Raw genomic sequence first — 19437 nt, 5'->3', positions numbered from 1 at the left:
TAATAATTTTTACCTGTAGTTTTGGTTTGCTTGTTTTTTATAAGGGCTTTTTGGCCTTTGGCTAAGATCAAGCATAGTATCTGTTCTTATCGGCTTAATATGAGAGCAGTTACAATCATAAAATGGTGTCAGTTTTGTTTTTCTCTTCAAATTCTTAAACCTTTTATTTCTGTTTCTTGTTTTACTTGTTGGCTTTATTAATATAATGTTGACAGACGTACTGATGGTGAGCTTATTTGTCTTGTTCTTTATTTTAAAGGGACTACTTTTAATATGTCACAATTACAGGTAAAAGTATATTGTTTGGTAGAAATGGTTTCTTAGGAAAATTGTCTTTATTCCTAGTTTTGTAAAAATTCTTGCTATTATAGATGATTTTAAGTTTTACCAAATGATTTTTTTTTTGCATTTATCAATCTATGGTTTTTATCTTTTACCCTCTTAATGTGGTGACTTGCCTAAAAATATTTCATTATGATGTATTAGGATACAGGTTGGCCTAGAGTTTTCCTTTTTCAAACTGCCCTCAAAATGAGTTGTGGGGGGCGCCTGGGTGGCTCAGTTGTTAAGCGTCTGCCTTCGGCTCAGGTCATGATCCCAGGGTCCTGGGATCGAGCCCCATATTGGGCTCCCTGCTCAGCGGGAAGCCTGCTTCTCCCTCTCCCTCTCCCTCTGCCTCTCCCCCTGCTCATGCTCTCTCTCTCTCTGTATCTGTGTCTCAAATGAATAAATAAAAAAAAAATCTTTAAAAAAATTGAGGTATAACACAGACTTTAATAGGAGTGATATTAAAATAAGATTTGATATGTAGCAGTTTTATTATTTTTCAGGTACCAGTGTGACATTTTTACATGCCATTAAATTAAGCTTATAATTGAGTTATTCAAATCTTCTTTATGCTTACTAAATATTTTTGTCTTTTTGATCAATTATCAATTTGCAAAAAATTTGTTAAAATCTCCCATTATGATAGTGGATTTATCTCTTTCTCCTTGTAATTCTTTCATTTTTGCTATGCATATTTTGAAGCTATCCTATTAAATGCATACAAGTTAAGAATTTTAATATTTTGTGGGTGAGTTGAAACTCTCATTATTGCATAAGGATTGTTTTGATTGCTGAAAATATTTTTCGTTATTTTTTGGTCTGCTATTAATGTAGCTTTCTTTTGGTTAGTATTTGCCTACTATATATTTTTCTATCCTTTTATTTTCATTTTTTCTGTGACCTCATGTTTTATATGTCTCTCTTTTTAAAAAAGATTTATTTATTCATTTGAGAGAGAGAGCGTGCACGCATGGGGGTGCAGAGGGAGAGAGAGAGAGTCCCAAAGCAGACCCCTGCTGAGTGCAGAGCCTGACTCAGGGCTCCACCCCAGGACCCTGAGATCCTGCCCTGAGCTGAAATCAAGAGTCGGATTGTTTAACCAACTGAGCCACCCAGGTGCCCCTATGTGTATAAGAAGCCTACCGATGGGTAAAAACCCAATGTCACGATTTCTTTTAACTGACAAACTTAATCTACTTTGATTTATTTTGTTGTCTGATTTGGTTTTATTTCTTCATTCTTACATTGTGTTTTTTTTAAGATTTTTACTTTTTATTTATTTGAGAGAAAGAGCAAGAGAGAGAGCGAGAGAGCATGAGCAGGGGATGCTGTGGAGGGAGAGGGAGAAGCCAACTCCCACTGAGCCGGAAGCCTGATGCGGGGCTGGATCCCAGGACCCTGGGATCATGACCTGAGCGGAGGGCAGATGCTTAACCGATCGAGCCATCCAGGCGCCCCTTACATTGTGCTTTTTATTTGTTCTTTTCCTACACTTTTCTTTTTGTAGCTTTGAGGCATTTTATTATAAAAAGCTGGCACTCGTATACATAAACTAACAAGAACTTAAGATTCATCACACACTTACTTCATTTTTTAGCTTGACCTTCTAATAAATCTTTAGCTTTATGGATTTTGGCTGCTATATAAGGAGCTCCTCCCTTGTCTGGGTGATTTAAAGCATACTTCATCGATGAGCATCTCTTATTTTTCCTTTATTGGCAGGAGGGCTTATACCTAGTAATAATGCTGCTTCTCGTTTTGTCATTTTGGGTGCAAACCCACCTATATAGTAGCCACCATAGAAGGTAGATTTTGGTAGACTTTGAAAAACTTATTTTGCTTGGGGCTCCATATGGTTCATGGCTGGCAGAACATAATGGCCTGCAAATCCTGCAGCAACAACAGTCAGGCCACTGGCCAGGGCTCTGGCTCGGCTCCCCAGCCTCCACCGGAAGTGCGCTTCATCCGCTCCAAAGGATGGATGGATGGATGGATGGATGGATGGATGGATGAATTGCAGCCACAATTCCGTGCCTTTGCTTACTAGCTGTGTGACCTTGGGTAAATTATTTAAACCATCTGTGAGCTGAGGATAACAATAGTATCTAACTCATAAGGTTGTTACGGGGGTTAAATGAATTGGTACATATACCTGGCACATTATAAATAAACAATTGCTAGTGATTACTATTATTAATCTGTATCTTAACTCTCTTTCCAATTAACATAAATGCCTTAACTCTGGTCATCTCATCTCACTTGACATGGTATTGTTTTTTGTTTTTTTTTTAAAGATTTTATTTATTTATTTGAGAGAGAGAGAATGAGAGAGAGCACATGAGAGGGGGGAGGGTCAGAGGGAGAAGCAGACTCCCCGCCGAGCAGGGAGCCCGATGCGGGACTCGATCCTGGGACTCCAGGATCATGACCTGAGCCGAAGGCAGAAGCTTAACCATCTGAGCCACCCAGGTGCCCTTGACATGGTATTGTTATCCAGTATCTTAGTTGTCTTTTTTTTTAATTCTGTAAATTTGATGTTTTATTATTATTTTGTACAATGCTTGTTTAGATATACCCACATAGGTACCAAATTCTTTGCTCTCTATTCTTTTTTGCATCTTGAACCTTACTTCTCAGTTCATTTTCAGAAATTCCTCTGTGTAGCTTTATTGCTGGTAATCCCTTTAGCTTTGTTCATCTCAAGATGACTGTATTTCACTTTTGGTCTTAGAAAAGTTTTGCTGAAACACAATTTTAGACTGAGAGTTATTTTACTTTGGCACTTTGGATATATATGCTAATGTCTCTGGTATTTATGATCAGTTTAGAAATGATTCCTTTGTAGGTGGTATGCCATTTCTCTTTGGTTACTTTCATGGTACTTCCTCTTTCTTTGGTCTACACTTTACTGTCATGTTTGAATTTACTTTTTATTTATCTTGCGTGATTACTATTGTGCTTCCTCTATGTGTGGATTCATACCTTTCATCATTTATGGAAACATTTCAGCCAATTTCTATTCAAATATTGTCTTTCGCTTATTCTATTTCTCCTACTGGAACTCTGATTAGACATATTTATCTTCTCTGTTGCTGAACCGCTTTTCATATTCCAATCTCTTGGCTTTCTGTATTTCATTCTAGGTAATTTCTTTAGATCTGTCTTCTAGTTGACAAGTTCTCTTTCTAGTTATACCTAACTTATATTTAACTGATACATCATGTTTTAAATTTCAATGATTATATTTTTCAATTCTAAGAATTTTTTTTTCTTTTTCTTCAAGTCTAAGTGATTATATCTACTGGCTTCTTTATATTGTTTATGTTTTAGATACCATCTTTATTTCTTTTACATATAAAACATGGTTATTTTATATTCCATGTCTGGTAATTGCAGTATCTAAAATCTATGGGGCAATAAGTCCGTCGTTCATGATTTCTGCTGATTCTCTCTCATGGTTTATTTGTATGTGTAGTAATAAAATATTGTGGATACATACTTTGTGGAGCTGAATTGGTGAGATCTTTGTTATAAAGATGCTTTCCTTCCGAAAAGATGTATATTTGAATTTGCCAGCTACCAGGGCTCTGGCAAATTCTTTAATTTCTTGGTTTGAAGTTTCTTTGAGCATATAGAGAGTGTAAGATTGAATTCCAGACCGGGGGTGGGGGGTGCATATACATGGGTTAAACATTTCAGAGGGTAACTATTCTTCCTTTTCTTTCTCCCCCTCTTCCCCTGCCAACTCCATCTAGAGCTAATGTGGAGATGGAATTCTTTTTTTTTTTTTTAAGATTTTACTTATTTATTTGACAGAGACACAGCAAGAGAGGGAACACAAGCAGGGGGAGTGGGAGAGGGAGAAGCAAGCTTCCCGCTGAGCAGGGAGCTCGATGCGGGGCTCGATCCCAGGACCCTGGGATCATGATCTGAGCCAAAGGCAGACGCTTAATGACTGAGCCACCCAGGCACCCCTGGAGATGGAATTCTTGACAAGACTTTTGTTTGCTAGCATGAACATTTTTCCTGTGCTGCACTTGTCTGAAGGTTGCAGCCTTTTTCAAGTGTCCTACTTTATGGTGGGGACTCTCAAATTCAGCTAATCCACTTCCAGTGGCCCAAGGCTCAGCCTCCCACTCCCTGCTCTGATATATGCATTTGTGTACTGGCAATCCCAGTTTCTGCATTTGTTTACACTTCCTGCTCAGTTTTCAGTTTACTCTTCTTTTTTAATGCCTTTGGGATTTCTCTTACTTTCTTGCAAGCTAAGCTGTGTATTAAAAATAAGCTCACTGTAATTTATCCAAGACCTGAGAGTATTGAGTAAGGAAGGCTTTTTAGAGTATCAGGTTTATACTGCTAGATGCAGAAGCCGAGAGTAATCTTTAAAATGATAAATTAGCTTGCATCTCTCTCCCCTTAAGACACTCCAATGGCTTTGCCTCATACTTGACAACAGTACCAACCATCCTGGCCTACCTCATTCCTGGCTCAGCTCCAGTCACCGGCCTCTGCTGCCTGGCGGCTCCTCAAGGGCAATGACCTTAATCCTGCCTTAGAACCTCTACACTTGTGTCTCCCCCTTTTTATTTTAATTTTTTTACAAAAATTCAGTTATTCCAACAAATTTCTTTACATTTCCTGGACCTTAAAAAAATTACACACAAGTGGGCGCCTGGGTGGCTCAGTTGTTAAGCGTCTGCCTTCGGCTCAGGTCATGATCCTGGGATCGAGTCCCGCATCGGGCTCCCTGCTTGGCGGGGAGTCTGCTTCTCCCTCTGACCCTCCTCCCTCTCATGCTCTCTGTCTCTCATTCTCTCTGTCTCAAATTAAAAAAAAAAAAACTTAAAAAAAAATTACACACAACTTTTTGGACACAATACAACAGAACAGAATGAGAAAGGGAGTCACTTTTTTTTTTTTTTTAAAGATAAAACACTTGTGTGTGGCATGGGATCTTCCCCCTTTCTTCACAGGGCTGGCTCGTTCTTATTTCCATCTCTATTTATTTATCTTTTTAAGATTTTATTTATTTATTTATTTATTTATTTAGAGAGCTGGGGGAGGGGCAGAGGAAGAGAATCTCAAGCAGACACCACACCCAGCGCAGAGCCTGACATTGGGCTCGATCCCATGACCCCAAGATCATGACCTGAGCCAAAATCAAGAGTCGGCCACTCAACTGATTGTGCCACCCAGGTGCCCCCAGATCTCACTTTATTTTTTTTAATTTATTTTTATTTTTTAAAGATTTCTAATTTATTTATTTGACAGAGAGAGACACAGTGAGAGAGGGAACACAAGCAGGGGGAGTGGGAGAGGGAGAAGCAGGCTTCCCAATGAGCAGGGAGCCTGACGCGGGGCTTGATCCCAGGACCCTGAGATCATGACCTGAGCTGATGGCAGATGCTTAACGACTGAGCCACCCAGGCGCTCCCAGATCTCACTTTAAATGCCACCTTTTCATAGCTGCTTTCCCCGATCAGCCTCTCCATGTCTCTCACATCATCATGTTTGCATTCTCTCGAGGGCATCTATTCTTAGCTGACATTTCTGGGCTGATGGTCTCTTTTCCTATTAGAACCTAAGACTTCTAAGAGCAGGGACCTTGATTGTCTAGTTTACCACTATCTTCTCAGGATTTAGAACAGTTCCGGGCACAGAGTAGGGACTCAGCACATGTTTGTTGAATGACTAGAACTGAGTATTGGCTATTTATTCTCTTTAGACGGGACCTGGGCTTTCTCGTGCTCCGAAGTGCCCATTACTTCCTATTATCTCCCTAACCCAGCTTGTTTTGCTTTGTCAATTTACTTATCTACCTGGCCACTCTAGGCATCTAATTTTTCAATCCCTGCTTATGTTACTCTAAGTAGCCTCAGTGTTTTGCAAGCAGCTGTATTTTATGTTTCTTTTCTTCCTTCAATGTCTTGCATGTAGTAGGAGGGCAAGGAATTAACATTCACTGAATATCTCTTACCAGTCAGGCATAACAATGCTCTAATTTAATGTATGTCCTCACAACACTGTGGGGCCAGTATTATTATTTGTGTCCATTTTATGGATAAGGACACTGAGGCTGAGAGGTGTTCAGAATCCTCTAGTAAGTGACAGAGGGGGCACTGGAATCCATCTGGACAGCACGCACTGAATATGAACCTTTGGAAAAGGCTTGCTCATGTCTGAGGAGCAGGTGGCTATTTTCAATTTGCCAAGTGGAGATTGAGAAATTGAGTATTTCAGGTCAAGTTTTACTTGAACAGTCCAGCTATTTGCTTACTGATTTCATTCTGCTGAGTATATGAAGATTCAGCTTGAGGTATGTCTATACTGGCTAGAAGAGATTGGGGGATGTTAATCATGCCTTCTAAATGAGGGTCCTAATAAATGTCTGCTGTTGGTGGACATTATGGAATCTGACAGAAAGGAGATTTTCTTTTTTTCTTTTTGTTTTGTTGCTGTTAGAAAGAGAGAGAGCGTGTGCACGGGTGTGTGCACACGGAGTTGGGGGGGAGGGTCAGGGAGAGAGAGAGGAGGCGAGAGAATCTTAAGCAGCTTCCACACTCAGTGTGGAGCCCGACGCAGGGCTGGATCTCCCGACCCCGAGATCACAACCTGAGCCGAAATCAAGAGTCAGACGCTTTACCAACGGAACACCCCGGCGCCCCTACATAAGAGATTTTCTGAAGATAGCTGTTTTGATCAAATCGTCACGCCGTCACTGGCTCACTGGACAAAGACACTGAATGCACTGAATGTGTGCCACATCACCAAGCCCTCTTTTAAATAACAAAATCTTATTTTTATTTTAATTTTTTTACAGAAATTCGGTTATTCCAACAAATTTCTTTACATTTCCTGGACCTTAAAAAAATTACACACAACTTTTTGGACACACTACAATGGAAGAGAATGAGAAAGGGAGTCACTTTTTTTTTTTTTAAAAAGATAAAAACATACTTCTTGACACTTAGTGATTTACAGGTGTGTTACCTATACATACAAATGGTACATCATCAATGACCCATCCTCAGAGTATTGTGGTTTGCTAAATTACACTTAGGTTTTATGGAAAACAATTTCACAAAACATTTGTATGTGGATAGGAAGCACTTTTTCATTTTTGTAAACATCACTATCAGTGATGTAGGACTCCCAGTGGAGTCCTAAATCTGTAATTTACATGGATTAGAGAAAACCAACACTTTCTAATTTTCTTGTAGATAGAGAGGTACCTCCCTTTAAATAAAAGATGAATTCTTGAAAAGTTGTGTGTAATTAAATTTAGTAAGGAGGGTGTTTGGAATGCAGCGGGAGAGCTAATATTTAATGTTAACAGGTAACTCCCAGAATGGCTAATCCTTTAGAGATAATAAGTATTTCCTTAATTTGGTTCTTTAGAAAACCCATACCTTTGTGATTTGGGGATCACTCATTTGAGCATACCTGTAATATACTCTTAGCCATTTAAAACATAATCTCGTTTATGGTGAAAAGATAGTTGTACCAGGAACATTTGGCAAAAATGGGAGAGTTGTCTTAATAGAGACAGGGAACAAGAAATCAACTCCTATCTGTATCACTTTTTGTCTTATCCTCCATCTGGTGTTCCAGGGATGTATGCTAATTTGATCTTAATTTTGAGTCTAAAAATGAAGGCATTCTACATGTCCATGTTTTCTGCTCGGGTATAGGACATAGTTTGGCTCACACCGATTACTCCCCCCGCATGTATGTTTTAAGCTTGTGCCCATTCTCAAGAAGGTGGCTACTTCAGTATAACGTATTTTTCTGCTGTTGGATATTGGCAAGATATGTGATGAGGGGGATGGGGGGGAAGCCTGGGAGCAAAACATTGCTGAAGACAACTGACCAGTTTTAACTACTTCCAAATGTCCACCCACTCAAAGAAATCTGAGTATTCTTGAAAAACCAACATTAGTAAACAAACAGGCAACTTACTCCTACCAATTTTCTTGACCTGTATACGTATATATTCATTTATTTCTAAGGCTATTATTATTTATTTTGTTAGTACCACTTACTATCATTTAGAAATAGGTTTAATGGAATGATTTTTTTTCTTAAACAGAAATGAGTACCTGTTAGTAAGGGAAAGAAAGGCTATGGATTTCTGACGACATGTACAGCAAAGAAATAGAAAAAAAAAGAGGAGAGCTTTTAGATGCCTATTTATAAAGTATATTAAATTCCTACGCATTTACTAGGGAGAATTAGAAAAAAGTATTTATTTGATAGCAGTCTATATATTACATGTGAGCATCCAAGGTGAAATGAGCTTTCTATATTTTTCAGAGTTCCTTGATGCTGTTTCCTGAAAGATAGGGAGAGCTATGTTGCTCGGGGACCTATGATGTAAAGATGTACTTCCTGTAATATACAGCTTGATGGAGTTATAGTATATGTCAGAAACACTTTCTCAGTAATAACTTGTACAGACAGACTAAACTGAACACAGACTCCATAAAAAGTTTGAAGTGTTACATCTCTTAACTGAGTGGTTGTAACTAATTACACAGTGAAATAAACACACGGCAGAGATGGGGAACCGAGGATCAGGGCTCCTGTGAAAATACGCAGAGGCATTTTCCTAAGCCGTCTTCCTCTGTAAATGATGCTTGATCAGCCTCTTGGCTGTTGAGAGAGGAATAATTTAGGATTGACTGCCTTTTTTTTTTTTAAAATAAGGTTGAAAGATTAAAGCTTTTTGTTTTCGGTTTGATTAAAAAAGGACAGTTTACAAACCTCAGTACATACATATTTTACATGTTAATTCTAGCACGTTTATATTCCTCTTTCTTAAAATATTTCCTGAATGTGATTTCTCATGAATGTGATCTGATCCTATTCGATGATAGCTTCCCTTGAGCTGGTGTTTAATCCGCTATCACATCTCCTTCCAGAAAATCACTCCCATCTCTGCCCATCCAGATTTAGAAGGTGCCTTGACAAGTAGATGGTTCACTCTTGTCCAGATCTGTCTCTGTACTCTGATTTCTCCCAAGTCTTCCTTCTTGATGTTGATGTACAAAAGCTCTTATTCGATTTGTTTAGCTGTTATTTGATTTGTTTTGTGCTCATTCTAGAGAATATTGGCTTAGCAGAACTGCAGAAAGGGGTGGGGGGGGCAGGGGGAGGAGAAAGAGAAAGAGAAAGAAAAAATACATCATTTTCGGTCAGCAAGATTTTTGTGCATAGCTGTCACAGAAAAACCACACCAGCAAATGGTTTGAAGGCACTTTAGATTTGTTATCAGAGATGACTGAAAAGTTTGAGGCTCCTGTTCCATAAACAAACAGCACAGTCTCCCGGCAAGGGGAGCCCCCATCACCCAGACATGTGTGTTCCCCACATCCGGGTGAAGATTATAGGCTGCTTTGAAGGAGCAAGGAAGAATGTGAAATGATCCCAAGCATCAACGATTTTTCTGCCTGGCACAGAAAATGTCTCACTTGAGCGTTTTCCTTTGCTTTCCAAGTGTTATTTATTTATTATACAATCAACATTGTAACAGCTGCAAAGGAGACATTGCTTTCTTCCCTATGTATCTTTCCGTTCCATATCTAAATGTGCACTTATTTTATACAGTTGGAATCACAGAATACATGACACTTTTAACATATTAAAAACAATTTTCTACATTTCCACTCTGCATCATCAGCATCAATTTCCTTTTCTTTTTATTAAAGATTTTTTATTTTGAAGTAATCTCTACACCCAACATGGGGCTCGAACTCACAATCTCGATATTAAGAGTTGCATGCTCTACTGACTGAGCCCGCGAGGTGTCCCATTAGCATCAGTTTCCAAGAGCTGCAGAATATTCCATTCCGTTCTCATTCCTTTCATTCCATGCCCAGTTCCCATTCTCAGCTGTTTGACCACTGGCAGATTGTAGGTAGGTTTCCCATTTTTTTAAAATTTATCAAGAATAAATATCTGCATATAAAGCTCTGTTTGTTCTTTTAAATTCTTTCTTTAGGACGAATTCTCAGGGGATAAGCTGCTTTTCCTTTTGTCCAGCACACTACTAGGGACGATTCCTGTTTTTTTTTTTTTTTTTTAAAGATTTTATTTATTTGACAGAGGGAGAGAGTTAGCGAGAGCAGGAACACAAGCAGGAGAGTGGGAGAGGGAGAAGCAGGCTTCCCGTGGAGCAGGGAGCCCGACGCGGGGCTCGATCCCAGGACCCTGGGATCATGACTTGAGCTAAAGGCAGACGCTTAACGACTGAGCCACCCAGGCGCCCCACGATTCCTGTATTGATACAACTAGACTACAAATAGTATGATTGACTCCTTTCTTTGGATGATTTCCATACACTTTGGCACTGTTAACCAGGGTTTAAGCGTCCTTATATATTGTGAAGATGGGTAAATGCATCTAGATGGCCAGATTTGGGCTGAAAGGAAACAGCCCGTTGGGTTTTCATCACAGAGTACTTAGAAACTACAAATGATAATAAAACAATTGGTCCATTATTTAGTTACAGCCCCCGTTCCCACATCACAAGATAAGATTATGGTTTCTGAATGAGTGCTAGAGAAACCTCTGGAAGATTCTGTTGTTTCTAGCATTTATCCCCTTGTTGTTTTCCAATACACTTGAAAACACTTTAAAATATCTTATGCACATTACAGTTCTAATGAACTTCTCTCAGCGAGAGAACTCAGTTGCTTTAATGTACCCAGACTACACAGAGGATAATTGAAATGTGATCATGTCCTAATGATGATTAATCTGTAGTGATTCTCTGAGATTGCATCACGCTGGTAGAAGTCCTATGGAAGGGAATGCTTTCTTCGGATATTATTAAAAGCAACAAAGGCAACCCATGGGTTTTACACCGAGCTACAGGTGCTTCTGAACCTTGAGCGCTCTCTGTTCTGCTGCCCCGGAGGCGGTCTTGCAAGATGGAATCCAAAGTTGGGTTTGTGTGTCCATGATTCCACTGCTCTAGCATTCTTCACTCCAAATATTTTTGTATTTCAAATGCACAGAGCGAAATGTCTGGGTTTTCCACTAAAATCCATGAAAGGTGCTAGCTGGGGTGGGGGAGAGGGAGGAGTGGGTGCAGGTTATAAATACATGAAGCAGGAGAGGGGAATGGGTTTTGAAAAGGTGGGTGTGCGCATGGAAGAGCAGGTAGCATACGGAAGTGCCAGGGCCCTATGTGGGTGAAGCAGGGGAAGAGGGAGGCAAGAAGGTAGCCCTCATTTTCTTGATGTCTGCAAATAAATATACCCCTGATTTCATGATAGAAAAGCCTGCTTTGGTGTGAACCATTTGTTGGCATCCAGGAACCAGAGACTCCCACTTTTTCCCTGGCTCTAAGCTGCTTGATTTGGCTTTATGACATCACAGTGGGCTGGGAAGAGAGCAGACAGGGCTGGAGGGGCTTTCAGTCAGCAACCCCCCCGGCCCCCCCAGCACTGACAACCAAGCCTGAGGAGGAGAAGGCAGCTTCCTGCAGGGTAGGCATCTCCCTGGGAAGATCCTTAGCCTTCTTGTAGGAAGGGAACTGCTGGGGCCAATCTCACAAGGTTCCTGTTCACACCCCACCATCGGGGGGTCTAACTCAGTTAGTGGCTGCCCAAGGTGGGTCAGTCACCACCAATCCTTCTTGGATCTGCTGCCATCTTGGGTCACCCATATCCTCCATGTGAGTGGATCCCTCACTGGATCCCTCCCTGACCTCACCATTGATTAGTCAGCCTTTCCCTCTTCAAGGTCTCTTCTTTGTTGACTTGGTTAGCCTTGGAACTGCACTCCCCACCTGCAGTGGCAAGGCTGGGCAGGGAGCTGAGGAGTGAATGGGAAATGAGAAGAGCCAGAGAGCCAGCTGGACTTGGGTGGGGCCGGGGAGGCTCCCAGGGTACAAGACTGAAGGAGGCGCTCACTCTCCGGAGGGGGGCGAGGACCTCCTGCCATTTGGCTCATGAGGTACTTGTTGTGCCTCGAACTGACTGCTCATCACTGGGCCTCCTGGGAATATCTGCTTGGAGTCTGAGCTCCTTAGACATTCATCCCAGGGTACTTGAGAATCCTGCAGACTCCAAGGCTAAAAATAACCAGTATGTTCGCGCTGGTGGGGACTGGAACACAAACACTCCCCCCACAGTATCAGGAAAACACTTTGCCGGGAGCAGCAACGTGAGAATGCCACTAGGATGACTTAAAGAGCAAGCACAGTGAGGGCTTGGGCAGTGTGGGCCCTGCACACAGATTTGGGAAGCCGCTAGGTGGAAGAGGATGAAAGGCCGGGTTTCCCTCTCCGGATGTGGCCATCATTTCTTCAGGCCAACGACTGGGACATCGGGGCTGCCTGCAGAATGGCGTGTGGTTACCCTGTGATCCCCGCTTTGTAAAACACTGTTTCTTTTCTGCACTTTCGCTCCCATTTCCCATGCACCCTTCAGGGGAGGCAATTTAACAGATGTCATATTCTCCCAGGTTTGTACAGAGCAGGACTGAATAAATAAGTCATTCAACACTGCTCTGGATCTTTGTTCAGTCGGGTTTGTCCTTGTAACATGTCATGGGGCTCTGAGTTGCCCATGTTCCATTTCTAAAGGGCTCTTTGCAAATCCTTTGCGGAGCTGTCATTTGAATCACTGCTCCGGAGAGCACCATTTATAATGGCCACATTGTCCAGACTATCTAAATGCTGCGTTGTTGAATTTTCCCTGTGTTTGCGGACTTTGAAAGGTCTCCTGTGGTCCGCTTCTGCTCACTGTTCCTATCAACCCATTCAATGAGGGCCCGGAGCCCCCACCGCCCCAGGATAGCTGGGGGGTGGCGGTGGGGGGCGGGCAGGGGTCGGAGTGAGAAAAACGCTTGCTGGGAGCTTTTAGCACAATGGCTCCTGAATCTTTGCTGTGAAAATGAGGAAGGGAGGCATTCCAGACCTTTTTTTCTCATTGACTCTATAAGCTTTGCCGTTTCTTCCCACTCCATTGTTTCAAACCACACTCACCTCTCACGGGGCCTCCTGACAGCCTTCCTGCCCAGGAGGCTGACACAGGCCCCTGGAAGTAAAGTCTCGCTTTCTGTGTCCCCAGGTGCTCTAGACGTGATGTGCCCCACGGTGGGCAGAGCACGTTAAAGACGGCTGTAGATTCTTTAGCTTTCTTCTCATTTGCGGGGCGGGGCGGGGGGGGGGTTGTCTCTGTTCCTCTCCCTTTGAATCTAGGCTTTGAGGGACCTGGCGGTGGCGTCTGGGTGGCTCAGTCGGTTCAGCCTCCGACTGGTGATTTTGGCTCAGGTCATGATCTCATGGGTTGTGAGATCAAGCCCGGAGTCCAGCTCCCTGCTTAGCAGGGCATCTGTCTGAGATTCTCTCTCTCTCTGCCCCTCCCCCCACTCACAGAGCTCTCTCTCTCGTCTCTAAAATAAATAAATAGATCTTAAAAAGAAAAGAAAAGAAAAAAAAGAGTACTGGCAGTTTATTTTTTGTTGTGGCAAAAACACATAAAATAAAATTCACCATCTTAACCACTTTGACGTTCAGGAGTGTTTAGTATATTCACATCGTTGTGAGACAAATCTCCAGAACTTTTCCATCTTGCAAGTCTGAAACTCCATTTCCCTGCAACAACACTCCTTTTTTCCCCCTTCCCCCGTTCCTCGGTAACTGCCATTCCTTCTGTTTCTACCAGTTGGACAACTTTAGATAGCTCCTGTGAGGGGAATCATATGGTGTCTGTCTTCTCATGACTCTGCAGGCTCAAGAGAAACTTCTGTCCCTCCCTTAACCACACAGAAGAATCTAAATTGGGGGTCTTTTCCAGAATAAGTTGTGTTTTTTTTTTAAAGATTTTATTTATTTATTTGACAGAGAGAGACATAGCGAGAGCAGGAACACAAGCAGGGGGAGTGGGAGAGGGAGAAGCAGGCTTCCCACCAAGCAGGGAGCCCGATGTGGGGCTCGATCCCAGGACCTCGGGATCATGACCTGAGCCGAAGGCAGACACTCAACGACTTAGCCATCCAGGCGCCCCCAGAATAAGTTATTAACATAGATCAATTTTATCTGAGTGACCCATCTGTATGGAAGGGCAAACATCTAATTATCAAACATTTGCTCTTCTTATCGCTCTGTATGCATTCCTCTGATGTTCCAGGCCCCTACCCCCAGAATGACATCTATATCCCATTTTGTCCATCTTTGGGATTTCCATGTTTACATGGATTCCCCGGCGTACACCTATTAAATTTGATTTTCTCCTGTCAATCTGTCTCAAGGCAGTTTGATTTTTAGTCCAGCTAGAAGGAACTTTGAGGGGACAGGAATTCCTCCTCCCCAATGTTTTCTTTATTTTTTTTACATATATTTTTTATTTAAAAATTTTTTTAAAAAATTTCATTTATTTATTTAACAGAGAGAGATATAGCAAGAGATGGAACACAAGCAGGGGGAGTGGGAGAGGGAGAAGCAGGTTTCCTGCTGAGCAGGACCCTGGGATCATGACCTGAGTTGAAGGCAGACGCTTAACGACTGAGCCACCCAAGCGCCCCATTCCCCGATGCTTTCTTGACATAAGAAAAGTCATTGTCATTGTCAAAGTCATTGTAGGTCCCCAGCTGTTTTGTGATTAATGCCTGACCAGCATTACTTGCCTAAGCACATATCTTGCAGAACTTCCTGGGATATGTGAAAACTGTAGAAAAAGAGACTTCAGTAGTTGATGATTTTAAGGGAACAGCCACGACCAGGCCAGGAAGATAACCTCACCATATCAGAGACAATGAATTGGTGGTAAAACTCTCAGTGCTGTTTCACAAGGAAAAATTGACCTCACACACATTCTTGAGTTGTTTTTCAGTATAGAAGCCACTTTGAGCACTTGAACACTGGATTAATTGGAGCCAGAGACTGAATGATGCCAACCCTTGCCAGCCTTGTGACTTCAATCACCCAGGACCTGGACCCTGTTAACTTATGATGACTTTTGCCCCAATTTCATATGGGACGCTCCTTGGCCCGGCCCTTCCATGAATATGCATGCACTCGTAGCTTAAAATTGCTCCAATTTTGTTGTTCAGGGAGATGCTGCTTTGGGAAATATCTCTGGTGTTCTTACTTGTTGCAAGTGAAATCCTTCCTTTTCTACTCTTTGGCCTGGTTGTGTCTTTTGGCTCAGCACCCACCAAGAGGCAAACCCTGTTTTGGGTTGTAGTGTGATAAACACGGGTGTGCAAATGCCTCTTCAAGACCCTGCTCTCAATTCTTTTGGCTATATACCCAGAAGTGGGATTGCTGGATCATATGGTAGTTCTATTTTTAATTCTTTGAGAAACCTCCATATTGTTGCACCATCTCATGATCCTATCAACACTGCACAAAGGTTTTAATTTCTTCATGTCTCTCTGACACTTACTTTCTGCTTTTTTTGGTTGGGGGGGGATGGTAGTGTTAAAAGTAAAACTACAGGCCCCAAATGGTGTCAGTTAGGTTAAGGCCCTAAGTCAGTAAACCAAGACTTTTTTTTTTTTTTTTTTTAAGATTTTATTTATTTATTTGAGGGAGAGTGAGAGAGAAAGCACAAGTGGGGAGGAGGGGCAGAGGGAGAGGGAGAAGCAGACTCCCTGCTGAGCAGGGATCCTGACACAGGGCTCAATCCCAGGACCCCGAGATTATGACCTGTGCCAAAGGCAGATGCTTAACAGACTGAGCCATCCAGGCGCCCTCAGTAAACCAAGACTTAATCCTTAACCTGACTGCAATTTTTTTTTTATTAAAGATTTTATTTTTAAGTAATCTTTCTACACATAATGTGGGGCTTGAACCCACATCCTAAGATCAAGAGTCACACACTCCACTGAGCCAGCCAGGAGCCCCAACCTAACTGCAATTTTAACCTTTAACCAGTCAGCATGGGAATTACCCAGTCAGCAGAAGGAAACTTACTGACAGACCCTTTCCATTCGCCCGGGTGACTGTGCCTAAAACAATGGATTCTTTGCTAGTAATTTCCTTTTTTCTGCTCCCTCTCTACCTTTAAAAACATTTTCTTTTCCGTACCCCTTTGGAACTCCCCTCTACTTGTGAGATGAGATCTGCCCAACTCATGAATCAATTAATAAAGCAAATTAAATCTTTAAGATGTGCTGAGTTGATTTTTTGTAATGTAACTGTAGCCATCCTAATGAGTGTGAGGTGACATCGCAATGTGGTTTTGATTTGCCTTCTCTGAACATCTTTTGAGTACAGGCGGTTTCTGATTCCTCTGCTGGAGTGACAATATGGGTGAGGCCGTGGTAGCATATGGAGAGCAAGAGAGGCCCAGCTGAGCCCAGCTCTCCAGCCTTCTATTCCAAGGGGCCCACATGTGAGGGAAGTCATCTTGGACCCTCCATGCCATTCAGCCACCTGCTGAAGGCCGCCAAGTGACCCTAGTTGATGCCACACGGAGCAGGAGACTTGCCCAGCTGGGCCCTTCCTGAATTCCTGATCCACACAATTGTGAGATATAACAAAAGTGGTTGTCAGTAGCAATCCTAATGGGTGTGAGTTTTTCCAGCAGAACTTTTTTTTTTTTTTTAAAGATTTTATTTATTTATTTGACAGAGACACAGTGAGAGAGGGGATACAAGCAGGGGAAGTGGCAGAGGGAGAAGCAGGCTTCTTACTGAGCAGGGAGCCCGATGTGGGGCTCGATCCCAGGACCCTGGGATCATGACCTGAGCCGAAAGCAGACGCTTAATGACTGAGCCACCCAGGCGCCCCTCCAGCAGAACTTTGACACGGTTTTAAGCCACAAAGGTTTGGGATAGTTTGTTAACGTGGCATAGAGAGCTGGAACAGTGGGCAAATGCCCTTTCTTGGGCTGGTTTAGATTCACTGTATTCAGTACACTGTAAATGACCAGTGTGGCTGGACAGCTGACACAGTGCTCCCAGGGCAGAGAGCGTGCCACTGTCTCTGACTTGTTTTTCCCTCCTGACCCAATTTCTAGAGAAGCAACACCGGAAACCCCAACTTCCACTTTCCTATTGCATCCATAGTCTCTCTCCGGGTGATCATTAGTTTGTCCCTCTGACCGCAGGGGGTTTGGATCTGGGCTGAAAATAAGTGCATGCTCACAACATACTTTGGTGCTGAATTAAGAAAAAAAGTCCAATACTGATTTTGGCTGCAGTTTGATTACCACTAGCTTTATAGGTGATCAGAGGGTCTGAATTTGTTGTAGTTGTTGTGTAATTGACCGGTGGGTTGATGAAAGCCAGGGTATACTTCACCTTCACGTGCTAAATCTTTACTTGCACGCCACAGTCCCACTCACAGTCCCCACCAGCACACTCCCCAGCCCCGACCGCAGTGCTCTAGGAAGACAGCCGGATAGGAAGCTACCGCCCAGTCACCAGGCCGTCTAGATTCTCTAAGGCCTTCTTACCCTAGCAGAAAGGCCACACCAGTCCTTCTTTCTGCATCCTATAATTTACTTTGCATCCAAATTCTTATTTGGGACTGAGCTAGTGTATGTGACTGCCTGCTTGGTGGCATCTACAGTGTTAGTAAAGGCTGCTGAGGCAGAGGGATAGGGAGTTGGGAGAAAGGAAAGAAGGAAAATGTATAGTAGTTCCCCCATATCTATGGTTTCACTTTCTGTGGTTTCAGATGGAATCATTAACATTTTTCCAAAAGGAACCAATGATTCCACAAGTTTCCGTCCCTCATTTGCATACCCAACCAATCCTGGTTAACCTACTTTTTTTTTTTTTTTAAAGATTTTATTTATTTGAGAGAGAGAGAGCATGCGAGAATATAAGCCGGAGGGAGAGGCCGAGGGAGAAGCCGAGGGAGAAGCAGACTCCCAGCTAAGCAGGGATCCCAATGAGAGGCTCAATCACTGGGCCCTGGGATCATGACCTGAGCCAAAGGCAGATACTTAACTCACTGAGCTACCCAGGTGCCCCCTAGTTAACCTACTTTCAATCTCTGTTTTATATAGAGGACCTAAATAAGAACTGTACTCCTGACCTGTAGCCTTTAGAATTCTACCCCTTCTGTTGTCTTCCTCAGAACAAGAGTCAGGTTTCTACCTGAGTCTGTGTCTCCTGAATTGCAATTCTAACTGCCCAAATAAGTGCCTGTTGGCTTAAATTTTCAGGGAATTCTTTCTTGGTCGACACAATGGAGGAGTTAAGAAATAGAAGAGGACCTCCCTGTCCCTGCCAATAATCCACCAGGTCAGTGCTTCTCAAACCTCAATTTGTCTCAGAATCACCTGGTGATCTTGTTAAAAGTGCAGAATTTGACTCAGTAGGTCTGAGGTAAAGCCTGCGAATTTGCATGTCTATCTCCCAGGTGATGCCAAGGTGCTGGACTGCACTCCCTGAGTCAGACACTGTGTCCTCTTCACCTTTGTATTCCCAACTTAATGAGGTGCTTGGTATATCATAGGTGCTCAAAAGTTGTTTGTTGAATGAAACCAAACCAGGCACAGGCATTCATGAAAAACAAATATTGAGCAACTTAGTAGAGGTACTCAGTGACTTGCAAACTCAGTGCAGACTTCTAGAGGCTTTCCATTCCTTCCACTGCCATGAAGGAGCGGAGGTGGGTGAGGGGCTCTCTCACCCTCAGCCCGCAGATGGAGATTTTAACACTTGGCTTTAACTAAATATATAGTAGTACAAATATGTAAAGAGGTATCTGGGAAATGAAAAATGTACCATCTGAGACAGTCCTGCCACATTTTCTTCCTTTCTTCCCCTAGGTTCTTCTTTTTCTTTAAACAAAACAAAACAAAACACCAGGGCGCCTGGCTGGCTCAGTTGGAGGAACACGTGGCTCTTGGTCTTGGGGTTGTGAGTTGGAGCCCCACACTGGGTGCAGAGAGTACTAAAAAAAATAAACTTAAAAAAAATCTTTATATTCTCTGCCTTTCTCGCTATCTTTTTCTGTGTCCTACCTCCCTTTAGATCTGAGATATTGATTTTCATAGGGAGGGTTGGAGGATATTTGCTAAACTATTCTTCTGGCTACTCCCGTAGATCTTCTAACTGAGAAGGGGCAGAGAGTGGCCTAAGAATCAGGTGCTGATAACTGTGCATTAGTCCTGTATGCAGCAGACGACTGGACTG

At 42.5% G+C, this 19437-nt stretch overlaps 1 protein-coding gene and 2 pseudogenes across 1 annotated transcript in view; 2 read left to right on the top strand and 1 right to left on the bottom strand.

The window, feature by feature from the left end:
• Window positions 1–19222, top strand: part of LOC123835668 (uncharacterized) — a 101869-nt gene extending 82647 nt beyond the window's left edge. The window contains exons 4-5 of the transcript XR_010406580.1: window positions 18462–18540; window positions 19071–19222. The gene's annotated coding sequence lies outside the window, so the exon portion shown is untranslated. The remainder of the gene's footprint in view (window positions 1–18461; window positions 18541–19070) is intronic.
• LOC123836216 (U2 spliceosomal RNA) lies at window positions 43–165 on the top strand (annotated as a pseudogene).
• LOC123836013 (mitochondrial import inner membrane translocase subunit TIM14-like) lies at window positions 1914–2242 on the bottom strand (annotated as a pseudogene).
• Window positions 19223–19437: the final 215 nt, after the last annotated feature.

This window comes from Mirounga angustirostris, unplaced genomic scaffold (genome assembly GCF_029215605.1).
Source record: "Mirounga angustirostris isolate CCGP_5_RB_7025 unplaced genomic scaffold, mMirAng1.0.hap1 SCAF_12, whole genome shotgun sequence".
In the NCBI taxonomy this organism is placed as follows: Eukaryota; Metazoa; Chordata; class Mammalia; order Carnivora; family Phocidae; genus Mirounga; species Mirounga angustirostris.
This window is presented reverse-complemented; position numbering and strand designations above follow the sequence as displayed.